Below are 12,486 nucleotides of genomic sequence, written 5' to 3'. Positions count from 1 at the left end.
AGACGAGAGGGTGGGGGCATTGTGGAGCCCAGATGCCAGCTCCCAGGCAAACAGTTTGCTGATAGTGATGGAAGTTCATCAGCAGCCCTGGTACACCAGATCCAGCTTCACAAATCACAGAGAGGGCTGAGGGGGATAGCGGCCTTCACACATAGTTCTGGAGAGATATGATTGCCAGCCAAGGCCGGCTAGGGAGCCGAATTCTGATAATGCAGATGTTGTTTTGGAACAGGCTGCTTGTTTTTTCAACAGCCTTCAGTCTCACTGGGAAACCATTCAATAAATCCAATAATCCAAATTCATTAGTTACCGTCCTCACTGTGCAGAACCGTACCTTATCTCCAGATCGAACCCCTCTCACCTGCTACTCCCCAAGTCTACGGCTCAGGTTCATCAGGCTTTGAGTCTGAGTCTGTACCATTCTGGTCAGCCCATCCACCTGGGTCGGCAGCCTCTGCAGATGTCGAACTGCCGTCCAGGTTTTCTTGATTTCACGGTAAATCAGGTATCCTCCAAGCCCAAACAGAAAAGATACCGCTACCAGATAGCCAAATATGTAAGCGTCTTCCACGTCTTCCACCTCTAGGGCCGAGAAGCACACAGGTCTCCACGAGCTCCAAGAGTCGATGACGTATCCAACCGGGTCTGTTCCACTCGGACACGCAGGCTCCCCTTTCCCAGATCTCATAGTGGAAAAAATTCGATCCATGGTCTTGAAGGCCCAGTTTGCCAAATCCATATTGCTCTCAATCTTATTCTTATTCGAACAGTGTGCAAGAGACGCTCTCACAGCAAGCAGCAAGCAGGAAAGATAGGGAGGGCAGGGAGAGAGATAGAATGATCAATCAATCAATCAATCAATACAAAGATACAGTGTTAAATGACAATGAAGAAAAAGCTTCAAACCAGGAGAACCATTTCTTCCTCACTGCACTGTGATGGTTGATCCAGCAGGTGGCGCGGTGTCTGTCTCTGTGTGTGTGTGTGTGTGTTTGACTCTCATACAGAAACATGAACAAGCTCTGGCTGCTTCACTCTGCAGTGTGTTCACACTGAATATGTACATTTGTTCCCTTCAATAAAAATCAATCAGTTGATTGAACAATATCAGATGATTTACTTACTTTGATTGACAGATGAGGTTTTACTGCCATCATTCAAGAATGGGTGGAGCTTCTGAGTGATGGAGCAGCCAGTGAAGGAGTGGATCAGAGCTGCAGCGTCATTAAAACGCTCTGTATGTTATACAGTTATGTCACAGTTGTCGTGTTCTTAATCTTAACAAATAACCATAGACCTCCGTGTGCTGACGATCACGTCCTTTATTACATGAAAACCCCAAACAAAACACACCCCGCCCCCTGCTGACTTCCCACAAGTCACCTGGCCTTCCGGGATCACATTCAAGATCCCAAATGTTTAACATTCATTATTCATGAACACCACATCTCCCCTTTTAACAAATAAGAAACACATTTTCTCTAACACATGAGAAACACATTTTCTCTAACACATGAGAAACATTTTCTCTACTTCCTTACATTCACCCACTAGGGACACAAATATAACATAACTCTGAAATGTCCAACCTTGTACCCTTTTTGTTAATTAAGTCCAACATAACTCAAATCTTTTATTTTCCTTTTCTTGTTTTTTGTTTTTTTTTTTTTGTTGTTTTTTTACAGATCTAGTTTAGTAGGCTTCCTCACTATTCTCCCTGATCTTGTCCTCACACCATCAGCTTTCGCAGGAGTAGCAGATGATGAAACAGCTGATGAAGGCTGCTCTGCAGACACTCCTGTCAACCCCTTTTCCACAGTCTTATCTTGCAAAGTTGAATGTAAGGGAATCAAGTGCTTGCGATTTCGCCTCACTGATCCCTGGGGCAAACCCACTGTGTAGGATCTTGGTGTGCCATAATTTTTGATCACAGTTCCTGGTGTTTTTGCATCTGTGATCCAAACTTGTTCTCCTGGAGATAGGTTACTCAACGGTCTGGCACGATGACGCCTGTTGAAGTTAGCAATGTCCATCATCCTCTTTTTGCCTTCTTTTTGAGCCAAGCTGTCGCTGTCTGGCAGAACAGGATCCAAAGTAGAGGGAAGTGCCGGCAGCGTTGTGCGCAACCGTCGGCCCATTAAGAGCTCAGCAGGGCTATATCCGTTCTGCAGCGGTGTAGCTCTATAAGCAAGAAGAGCTAAATAAGGGTCTGCCGCTTTCTTTAACAGGTTTTTCACAGTTTGTACTGAGCGCTCCGCTTCCCCATTACTTTGTGGAAATCTTGGGCTGCTGGTGATGTGTTCAAACCCATATGAGGCAGCAAAAGACTCAAAAACTCGCCCAGAATACTGTGGTCCATTATCTGACATTAGAACCTCTGGGATACCATGTCGGGCAAAAATTGACTTAAGATGAACTATGATCTCACTCGTTTTTGTCCCCTTTAGGAGGGCTATCTCCACATATCTAGAAAAATAGTCCACAACAAGAAGGTAACTTTTCCCTCCCAACTCAAAAAGATCTGTGCCTATTTTTTGCCATGGGCGGGCTGGGTGCTGGGAAGGTATGAGTGGTTCACTGTGATTGTCTCTTTCCTGTATACAGGTTCTACATTTTAACACCATTTCGCTTATTTGCTGACTGAGTCCAGGCCACCACACTGACTGGCGAGCACGGGCTCTGCACTTAACAACTCCTTGATGTCCCTCATGAAGCTTTTCTAACACATCGTTGCGCATCGCTGAAGGGATAACTAGCCGTGAGCCTTTTAGCAACAAGCCATCTTTCACAGTCAGAGCGGCACGTTCTGGCCAGTAATGTTTCAGCAGCGGTTCCTGTTTTTCCAGATTTGGCCATCCTTGTGTGCACCTCTGCATGACACGAGCACAAATGTTATCACTCTGTAACTCTCCTTTAAGTGTGTCCAGGTATGAGGAACTAACCGGCAGATTTGCAACGATATTGTCCACATAGATGTCTGTGTCTTCCATTAGTTCTTTATCAGAATGTGACATCTGTCTCTTAACAGGTGAACGGGACAATGTGTCTGCTGTCCAGAGTGATTCACCTGGGGCGTACTGTATCTCGTACGAGTAGCGCATGAGTCTCATCCTGAAACGCTGGATCCTTGGTGGGAGAAGATTCAAAGCTTGTCCTCCCAGCAGGGAAATGAGGGGCTTGTGATCTGTTTCTAAGCAGAAGTGTTTTCCTATGAGGAAATCTCGAAAACGCTCACATGCCCAAGTAAGGGCTAAAGCCTCTTTTTCCACCTGTGCATAGCGTTGCTCCGTTGGAGAAAGTGACCGCGAAGCATACGCAACCGGTCTCCAGCCTTCCTCCCACCGCTGGAGAAGAACCCCCCCCAGTCCATATGATGAAGCATCTGCAGAAACTTTAGTGTCTCTGTTCGGGTCATACATGGCCAGTACTGGGGGTGAGGTCAGTGCCTCTTTTAAAGTTTTGAATGCTTTGTCCTGGTCTGTGCCCCAGTACCAGCTGTTCCTTTTCGACAACAGCTCACGCAGGGCCTTGTCCTTTTCAGCCAAGTGGGGAATGAACTTGCCCACTTGGTTCACCATACCCAGAAAGCTCCTCAGTTCTGCCACATTACTTGGTTCTTTCATGTCGGTAATTGACTCAGTTTTTTTTGGATCAGGGCTGATGCCTGAATCTGTGATGATATGGCCCAAGAAGGAAACTTTCCTCTGTGAGAGATCACACTTTTCTACATTCAGCGTCAAACCTGCTTTTTCCAGCCGTTTCAGCGTAGCATGTAGACGGGCATCATGTTCCTCCTGGTTGCAGCCCCACACCAGCAGATCATCAATGTGGCAAATCACTCCCTCCAGTCCTTCTATAACCTCCGCCATCATGCGCTGGAAGTGCTCAGGTGCAGAACTGATGCCGAAGGGAAGGCGATTAAAGTGAAATCGCCCAAACGGTGTTATGAATGTTGTGAGCTGGGCTGAGTCCTTTGCTAAGGGAATTTGCCAAAACCCCATATTGGCATCCAGTTTACTGAACACTTTTGCTCCCACCAGCATTCCCAGACTTTGATCAACTGATGGCAGTACGTACTTTTCTCTGCAAACGTACTTGTTCAGTCCTGTGAAGTCCACACACAGTCTCAGCCTGGGACTGTTTGTTTTTGGGACTACCACCAGGCCGGCACACCAATCTGTAGGTTCCTCCACCCGGCTAATGACGCCCAGCTCCTCCATTCTGTGAAGTTCCTCTTTTACCTTTCCTACCAAAGGCAGGGGAATTCTCCTGGGGGCTTTGAGTGAGTATGGCACCGCCTCAGGTTTGAGTTTGATGTGGTATGTGTGATGCACCTCACCTAGTCCATTGCAGAGTCTGGGATATACTGTTTTTAGAGTGTCCATTGATATAGAGTTCACGCGCACCAGAAGGCCAAGAGCTGTGATGGCAGGCAATCCAAGCAGCGGTGTAGTGAGGTTTTTGACAACGTAGACCTTCTCCATTGTACGCTTGTCTCCATAAATAAGCTGTAGTTTCGTGTAACCTGCAACCACCAGTGGCGTCCGGCCAGGGCCTAACAGGGGTTTTACAGGTTTGAGAAGAACAGGCTTTGCAATGCTTGGGAACAGTCTATTCCAATCTGTTTGAGCCATGGCTGTGACATCCGCACCTGTATCAAGCTTAAATTTTAGTGTGGTGTCATTTATTTGTATGTCCGCTGTCCATGCCTGATTTTCTGTGGTCACAGCGCCAAGGAAGAAACTTTCCTCCTCTTCCCCCTCTTCGACGCTTTGCACTTTTTTGCTGTGCCTGCACGCGCGTTGGTAATGTCCTTTCTTTCCACAGAAATGACATTTTGCATCCTTAGCAGGACATTCGTGTTTAGGGTGAGGGGAGCCTCCACACCTGAAGCACTTTGTACTCGATGTGCTTCTGCTTTTACTGTCGACCTGTGGATGTGTTTTAGCACATTTATCTTGGAACTTGTTGTATTTGATTTTCTCAAACTGTTGTCTGCTCTTAACAACTCTGTCAACAGAGCTGACACTTGACTGCGTTGCACTGGCTTCACCTCTCAGAGCACTTTGTTGCCTTTTAATCTCTTCTGATTGTCTTGCCATGTTTACAGCTTTCTCCAAGTCCAAATTTTTCTCCATTTGCATACGCTCTGACAGTCTGATGTCTGCTAAGGCCACTACAATTCTGTCCCTAATTAATTCGTCATGGAGCGGTCCGTAACTGCAGTGCTCCGCTAATGCATGCAGGGCTGTAACGAACGCATCCACTGTTTCATTTGGCTCCTGTTTGCGCATGTTAAATCTTGCGCGTTCGTAAACAACATTTTTCTTCACTACAAAAAAATTTTGGAAGCCTTCTTTCACTTTATCGTACTGGCGCTGGTCTGCGTCGTTTAGCTTTAGTCCTCTCAGGACATCATCTGCTTCGTCTCCCATACAGTATATCAGGGTGTTTACCTGGTTCTCGTCCGAACTCAATGACAAGTTACTGGCCTGGCGGAACCTCTCGAAGCGACGAATCCATTTTGTCCATTCCTGTGGTTTAGAAAAATCAAAGGGCTCCGGCGGCTGGATGCTGAACGTAGCGCTGGGAGTATTAGCCACAGTGCTAACTCCTGCCCTCGGCTGCTCGTCCTCTCCGTTATTAGACATCTCCATGCTATTGCTCACCCTTGTCCCTCCTTATCCACTCCCGATGGACCCTGGAAGTGTCTCCCCAGCAACACGAGCCACTTCTGACACCATGTCGTGTTCTTAATTTGAACAAATAACCATAGACCTCCGTGTGCTGACGATCACGTCCTTTATTACATGAAAACCCCAAACAAAACACACCCCGCCCCCTGCTGACTTCCCACAAGTCACCTGGCCTTCCGGGATCACATTCAAGATCCCAAATGTTTAACATTCATTATTCATGAACACCACAACAGTCGTAGCATTAACCTTGCAATAGACCGGCGACCTGTCCTGGGTGGACCCTGCCTCTCACCCAGTATCATCTGGGACCCTGAATTTGATCAGCAGTTATGAAAATGGATGGATGAAGCTTGTTGATGCTGTTGCACCACCCTTTCTTTAACATTTAACTTCCTGTTCCTGAATTTATGCTGGCACGTGAAGCTGCCACAAAGTCTGAGAAACACAGATTTATACAGAAGAACAGATCTGCTGACAAAGCTCTGCTCACTCAGTGACAAACACGGTGCACAGCTCTTATTGTGAAAGAGCTAAAGGAAGCAGAAACAGCAGGAAGTGGTGAATGAACAGTAGTAAGAGCAGCATTAAAACCACCTGCCTCATATGATGAAGGTTTCCTTCGTTCCACCAAAACATTTCAGAGTCGTAGAGTCGGTGATCCTGTTCCAGGAAGGGAGGGAAACTCTGGGTTTTCTGATCCAGCAGAAGAAACTAGCAACAGACTGTGAACCTCACCTGTTCTCTGGTTTTTCTCTGACTCCTCCCCTCCTGTTGCACCTGAAGCAGCTCTCCTGATTCTGTTCTGTTCATACAGTTGATATCGAAGCTCACGTCGCAGCACATTCATCTGCAGAAGTTCATGTTTCTACCAGCAGTGAATCCCAGTTACATGGTAGTTCATTATTTGTTATGTTTAACATGAAAACTCTAAAAATGTCATGAGTGTGAGGACAGTCGGGTTAAAAGCCCACTGCCCTCTCCTGGACAGGGTGTAGAGTTAGGCCCCCCCGAGCCTGATTCTGAGGGAGTTTTTCCTTCCCTCTGTCACCAAATACTTGCTCATAGGGGGTCATTTTGACTGTAGGGTCTTTACCTTACAATATAAAGTGCCTTGCGGCGACTGTTGTGATTTGATTCTATATAAATATAGAATCTCAGATTTGAGAATAGGACCGAGTGTTATTTTAGGCCATATGGGAGGCAGGATGTGGACCCAAGCACAGCTTTATTGCTGGTTATTCACAAAACAACAAGAAAACAAGGAAAGACTCTACATGAGCAAATAATTTAACTAACTAGGTTTCTCTAGGAAACACCATACAGAGCTACACACTGCCCAGCAGGGGATGAGGCTGGATGCAGCAAGGAACTGAAGAAAACTGAGGGCTTAAATACACACACAAGGTAATCAGGTGAACAGAGTCGAACTAACGAGACAAGAGCTACCACAATAAAACAGGAAATGACTAAACACGACAGACAGAAAGGCAGACTTGACACAGAGAGGCCGGCACACTGAGGGGAAACAAGAACTAAGAAGGTTAGCACAAAGCTGCATACACATGTGCACAGACACTGGCTGGGATCTCCGGGCCTGATTTTAAAAATATCAACACTTTTAGGCTGTTTGTGGTTTTGTTCTAAATTCTGTTTCTTTTGTGGTGGCTTTAACCATCAGACTCCAACAGTCCCAACTGCACAGGGCTTGAAAAGTGAGCATGAACAGGGCGCGAGGATGGAGGTCACCCTTCAAAGAAGCACAGACGGCGGCTGCAGTGGACACGTTTCCCTGTTTTAGTTCTGACATCCAAAGAGACGAAGAGTGAATCTTCTCCACGGCTGACAGACCAACAGCAGCACACTCGTACTCTAACACATATTTTTGACACTGACCTATTTGACAGCAGACGCTCTCTGCAGGAAGACGGGACCTCTACTGCCAGCACGCTCACACTGCTGAACCTCCATTAAGATGAGGGTGGTCACTCAAGGTGAAGTGTTTCTTTTCTTCTGACTCTTCTTGTCCAGAAACCTTTTAAAAGTATTTTGTTTATTTTGTTTTATTCTAATTGATAAAGAGATAGTAGAAAATAAGTTGAACACAAACTTTCTCTCACTAATGTCTCGTAGCAGCGGATTTATGCATCATATCTGGAGAAAAACCTTCACCATCACCTGATGTGCACCTCCCTGAGAACGCACCTACAGCTCTTGTTGCAGCTCTTGGCCAGTTCAGTGCCAGGAATTCCTCCTGATACTTTTTCACTGCAGTCTTTGAATCCATCACCAGGTCATGTTTGTAAAAGAGAACTGGTTCTCACACATTTTACCTGGTAAAATAAAGGTTTAAAAAAAATCACTGAGATAATAATAATCATCAATATAAGAACTCACAGGTGTCCTCAAACTGAAATCGGTTCAAGTTAAATTTTGGACATGTGAAAAGCTGCACCCACAGGTCAAAGGTCAAACCGTCTTCATTTTAGATAGATACTTTATTGATCCCTCAACGGAAATTATTGTGTAACATCAGCAAGAAAAATACAATCTACAATAACTAAACATCAAAGTGAGAGTGTCAATGATACCAATACCTTTATTAGTCCAACAGGGAAATTACAGTTAACAGTACTGATGAGTACTAAAACTATACATACAGAAACAAAATAGATAAAAAATGTACGTACAAGAGAGTAGTGCAAACCGCATTGATAAATAATATAATATGTAATATATACACTATAAATGAGAGTATGTACAAAAAGAATCTGGAAGACAGCAGCAAGAGGATATAATACAAAATTTGTGTGTTGTATCTTATGTCCTGACAGGTGTGTTCACCTGTCACAGAAAGAAGCGTTATTATTCAGTTTTATGCAGAAGGTAGGAATGATTTCCTGAAGCATCTTTATGGCAGCGAGGTTGAATCAGTCTGAGGGGGAAGGAGCTCTGCTGCCTCAGCAGTGTGGAGTGGAGTGGGTGAGATGGGTTGTCCGTAATAGAGAGCAGTTTGTTCAGTGACCTCGTGACCCTCACTGACTCAAAGGTCTCCAATTTCTGACCTGTGATGGTTCCAGCCTTGCAAATCAGTTTGTTGATCCTGCTGGCATCTCTGGCACTGATGCTGCCCCCCCAGCAGACAACAGCACAGTAGATGGCACTCGCTATCACAGACTGGGAGAAGATCTCCAACATCTTGCTGCACACATTAAAGGATCTGTGCTGAACGGTGATGCGTCTTGTAGCAAATAAATAAATAGATAATAAATTGAAGAGCCTGTGGTTTGTTGCCCGAGGGCAGCACGTGCCACAGAGGATTCATGTAATAAGGCTGGTTGCTGAATAATTTTGAAATGAAAATTTTACGTCAGGTGCGCTTTATTTTGAAAGTGTGACCGGAAGCTGTGGGGGTCCCCGCGACTTGACTGCGCAGGTCCGCAGCTGCCGGGAGAGGCTGACGCAGACCCGAAACCAGCGCCGCTTTCCGGGCTGGAGCGCAGCCGGAGCCGCATCCCCGCACCGCAGGCTGCATTGTTCGCCACAGGCTGAGTCGGCGGAGCCGGTGCACCGGTTCTCAGAGGAAAGCCGTCCGTAGCTGCGACCGCAGACCTTTAATCTGCCGGGAGACACCGACAGGAGCCGAAGAGCGGCGGAGGGGGACCGATGTGATTTTTAGAAGAAAGTAAAAAAGCTTTAAAATGGCTCCCGGAGACCACAAACACCGACTTAGGTAAGAGCTCCACACCTGCTGCCGCCGAGCTAGCGGCTCTGACGCACTTGTGTCCGCGGGGGTGAAGCCGCGGCCGGTCCACTTGCTTCAGGCTGCGCTGCTTCACCAGACGTGTCTTTCTTCGGAGAGCAGGTCGAACCAAAGTCCATTGAAAGATCTCCGGAATCAGTCGAGCCTCCCGTTTGTGGCCCCGGGCTGCCGCTCGGCCCGGACTCGAGACTTGTGTTGGTATTTTAGGGCCTTCTGGTTCATTCGGCCTGTATTTGATCCACATGGATGGCGGTTCTTGTTGTACATTGAGCCAACCTGTGAGCAGTGGAACGGGCTGCTCGACACCGCCCTCCGCGGCACGATGTGGGTGGAAAAACCCCCCAAACCCGACGGCACAGCGGCGTGAGGAGTGCAGCGTGTTTACAAAGAGCTCGCGGGGCTGATGAGATGCAGGTTACCGGATGTTGAAGACGGTAACAGCGCTCAGAGACGTATCCGTCTGATGTAGTGCGGCTGGTAAATAAGGCCACGTTAAAGCGCGTGGTTTTTGAACGGACTTTGGTGGGGCTGCTGCCTGAACGCTGCAGCAGACAGTCGGAGACTGCTGGCAGCTGCAGCAGCTGTCACTCAGATGTTTGGACTCATTTCATACAGCTCTGCTTTCATCACACCTGTCACCTGTTTCTCTCCGAGCCTGCGCAGTTTGTCGAATCTCTGTGCTTTGTTTTGTTAAGGCAAACAAACATACAGATTACATGAAAGCAACTAAAGAAAAACAACAAACCATGGATCACAATAACAAACCAGCAGGTGGTTTCTATGACAGCATTCTCACCTGTGACAGCATGCACACCTGTCTCACACACATTTATCATTAATTTTAATTATTTAGAGTAACTTTAAGTTTGCGTTTTCAGAGTTTTGGCTCATGTTTCTGTGTTTCTGAGCAAACATTTCACAACAGAAACACAAACATGGTCATGACGTCATTACTGGGGGCGGGGCTGTAACTGATGCAAAGTCTTGTAATGTTGCAGCAAATAACCCGGATGCAATGTACAAATATAAAATGATATCTGGACTTTTACTGAACATTTGTACTCTAGTTTTTTTACTTTGTGGTATTTGTAGTGGGCAGCACGGTGCTGCAGTAGTTAGCACTGTTAGCCTCACAGCAAGGCTCCACCTTTCTGTGTGGAGTTTGCATGTTCTCCCCGTGTCTGCGTGGGTTCTCCAGGTTCCTCCCACAGTCCAAAGACATGCAGTTAATGGGGTTCGGTTACCTGGTGATTCTAAACTGTCCACAGGTGTGAATGTGAGTTGTCTGTCTCTCTGTGTCAGCCCTGCGACAGGCTGGCGACCATGCCAGGTGTACCCTCATCCTCACCCCCACCCCCGTATAAAATGGATGGATAGATGTTTGACCCTGCTCCCTGTGACGTGCAGTGAAGCGAGCAGTGTGAGGCTCGTCCAGCCTTACAGAAATGAACATGTTTACAGCCTGATACAGAAACTGCTGTGGTCTCTGTTAGGTTCGGACCACCGTTAAATAAAGAAAGACACAGAAACCTGTAGTTGATCTTTTAACCTGCAGGGAGAGTCTCAGTCAGCCAACACGCGTGTGTGTGTGTCTGAGGGAGAGTCTGAACCTTCTTCCTGCTTGGCTCTTTTATTTTAGCATCATGTGAGTTTACACAAAGCTCAGGTAACAACATCACTCACGGCACATGATGTAATCATGTATGTGTCTGTGTAGATTCTCAGTTATCCAGGTCATAGTAGTCTCTGGAGCTTGAAAAAGGCGACTGGACTTCTTTTTGTTTCTTGAAGACGTTTCACCTCTCATCCGAAAGGCTTCTTCAGTTCTCAACCAAATGGTGGAGAGACCCAGGTATTTAAACCCCTGTGGGCGTAGTCCCCTGGAGGTGGTTATGACCCTCTATTGATCATGTGCTTGAACACATGTGCCCAGGTGTGAAGGGGGCGTGGGTCATATTTAATCAGTGGTTTCAGTTGAAACCAACTTAGGACTCCGCTCCATTGTTTCCTGTGGCCTATTGAGGTCACTGGAACAAAGGTGTGAATGGGGGGTTGAGACGTCTGGGAAGGGAGCTCAGGACAGCACTGTAAGCGGGGGAAAGTTGGTGACGTAATCCACCTCCTCTGTTCAATGATGGTTGTTCACAGTGGACATAGATGGCTTCTTTCACTCCTCTTTCAAACCATCTGTTTTCCCTGTCCAAAATGTGGACATTGGCATCCTCAAAAGAGTGCCCTTTTTCCTTCAGATGCAGATGTACTGCTGAATCTTGTCAGCAGTACATCCACCCCTGTGGGCAGTACGCCCACAGGGGTTTAAATACCTGGGTCTCTCCACCATTTGGTTGAGAACTGAAGAAGCCTTTCGGATGAGAGGTGAAACGTCTTCAAGAAACAAAAAGAAGTCCAGTCGCCTTTTTCAAGCTCCAGAGACTAATCATGTATGTGTGTGTGTGTGTGTGTGTGTGTGTGTGTGTGTGTGTGTGTGTGTGTGGGTCCTCAGGAAACAGGCGTTACCTGCTTTCCATGTGCATGTTTATGATAAACACATTGTGATACATAGAAAAACAGTTAAACGTTTATCTATTCTAACAGTCTCTTCGTAACAGCTGTACTGGGGAGATGTTTCTGTAACTCACCTGTTTAAGAAAAGTTTGCATTATTAGGGGCGTGGCCTCTTTGGTAGGTGGATGTTGACACAGGCGGCTGTAGCTGCTAGCTGTCTGCTAGGCTTCACGTCAGTGTTAATTTTGTTGACGAACTATTTTCGTCATAGTTTTTGTCAACAACCCTTTTTTTTCATGACGAAAACAAGACGATAACTAAATAAAAACTACCTAAGAGGATAAAAATGATGAAGAAAATTGACACTTTTGTCAATAAATGAAAACAAGACAAAAATACTTGGCAGGGACGACATCCAATCAGAACTGATTTAATTTTGTGACAGGGCGGGACAAGTTAGGAAAAGATCCAATCAAACGCACAGGGAAGGCCACACTAGTCTGTGAATGTTTCAGGCAGAGC

At 46.4% G+C, this 12,486-nt stretch overlaps 1 protein-coding gene across 1 annotated transcript in view; it reads left to right on the top strand.

Annotated features, from left to right (window-relative positions):
• The first annotated feature begins 9,129 nt into the window (after positions 1–9,129).
• The window catches only part of pik3c2b (phosphatidylinositol-4-phosphate 3-kinase, catalytic subunit type 2 beta), a 53,646-nt gene continuing 50,289 nt past the window's right edge, over positions 9,130–12,486 (top strand). Inside the window, exon 1 of the mRNA XM_030728925.1 lies at positions 9,130–9,429. The gene's annotated coding sequence lies outside the window, so the exon portion shown is untranslated. The remainder of the gene's footprint in view (positions 9,430–12,486) is intronic.

The sequence above is a fragment of the Archocentrus centrarchus genome, chromosome 5, assembly GCF_007364275.1.
Source record: "Archocentrus centrarchus isolate MPI-CPG fArcCen1 chromosome 5, fArcCen1, whole genome shotgun sequence".
NCBI lineage: Eukaryota > Metazoa > Chordata > Actinopteri > Cichliformes > Cichlidae > Archocentrus > Archocentrus centrarchus.
The sequence above is the reverse complement of the archived record's forward strand: the minus strand, read 5'-3'. Positions and strand labels throughout refer to the sequence as shown.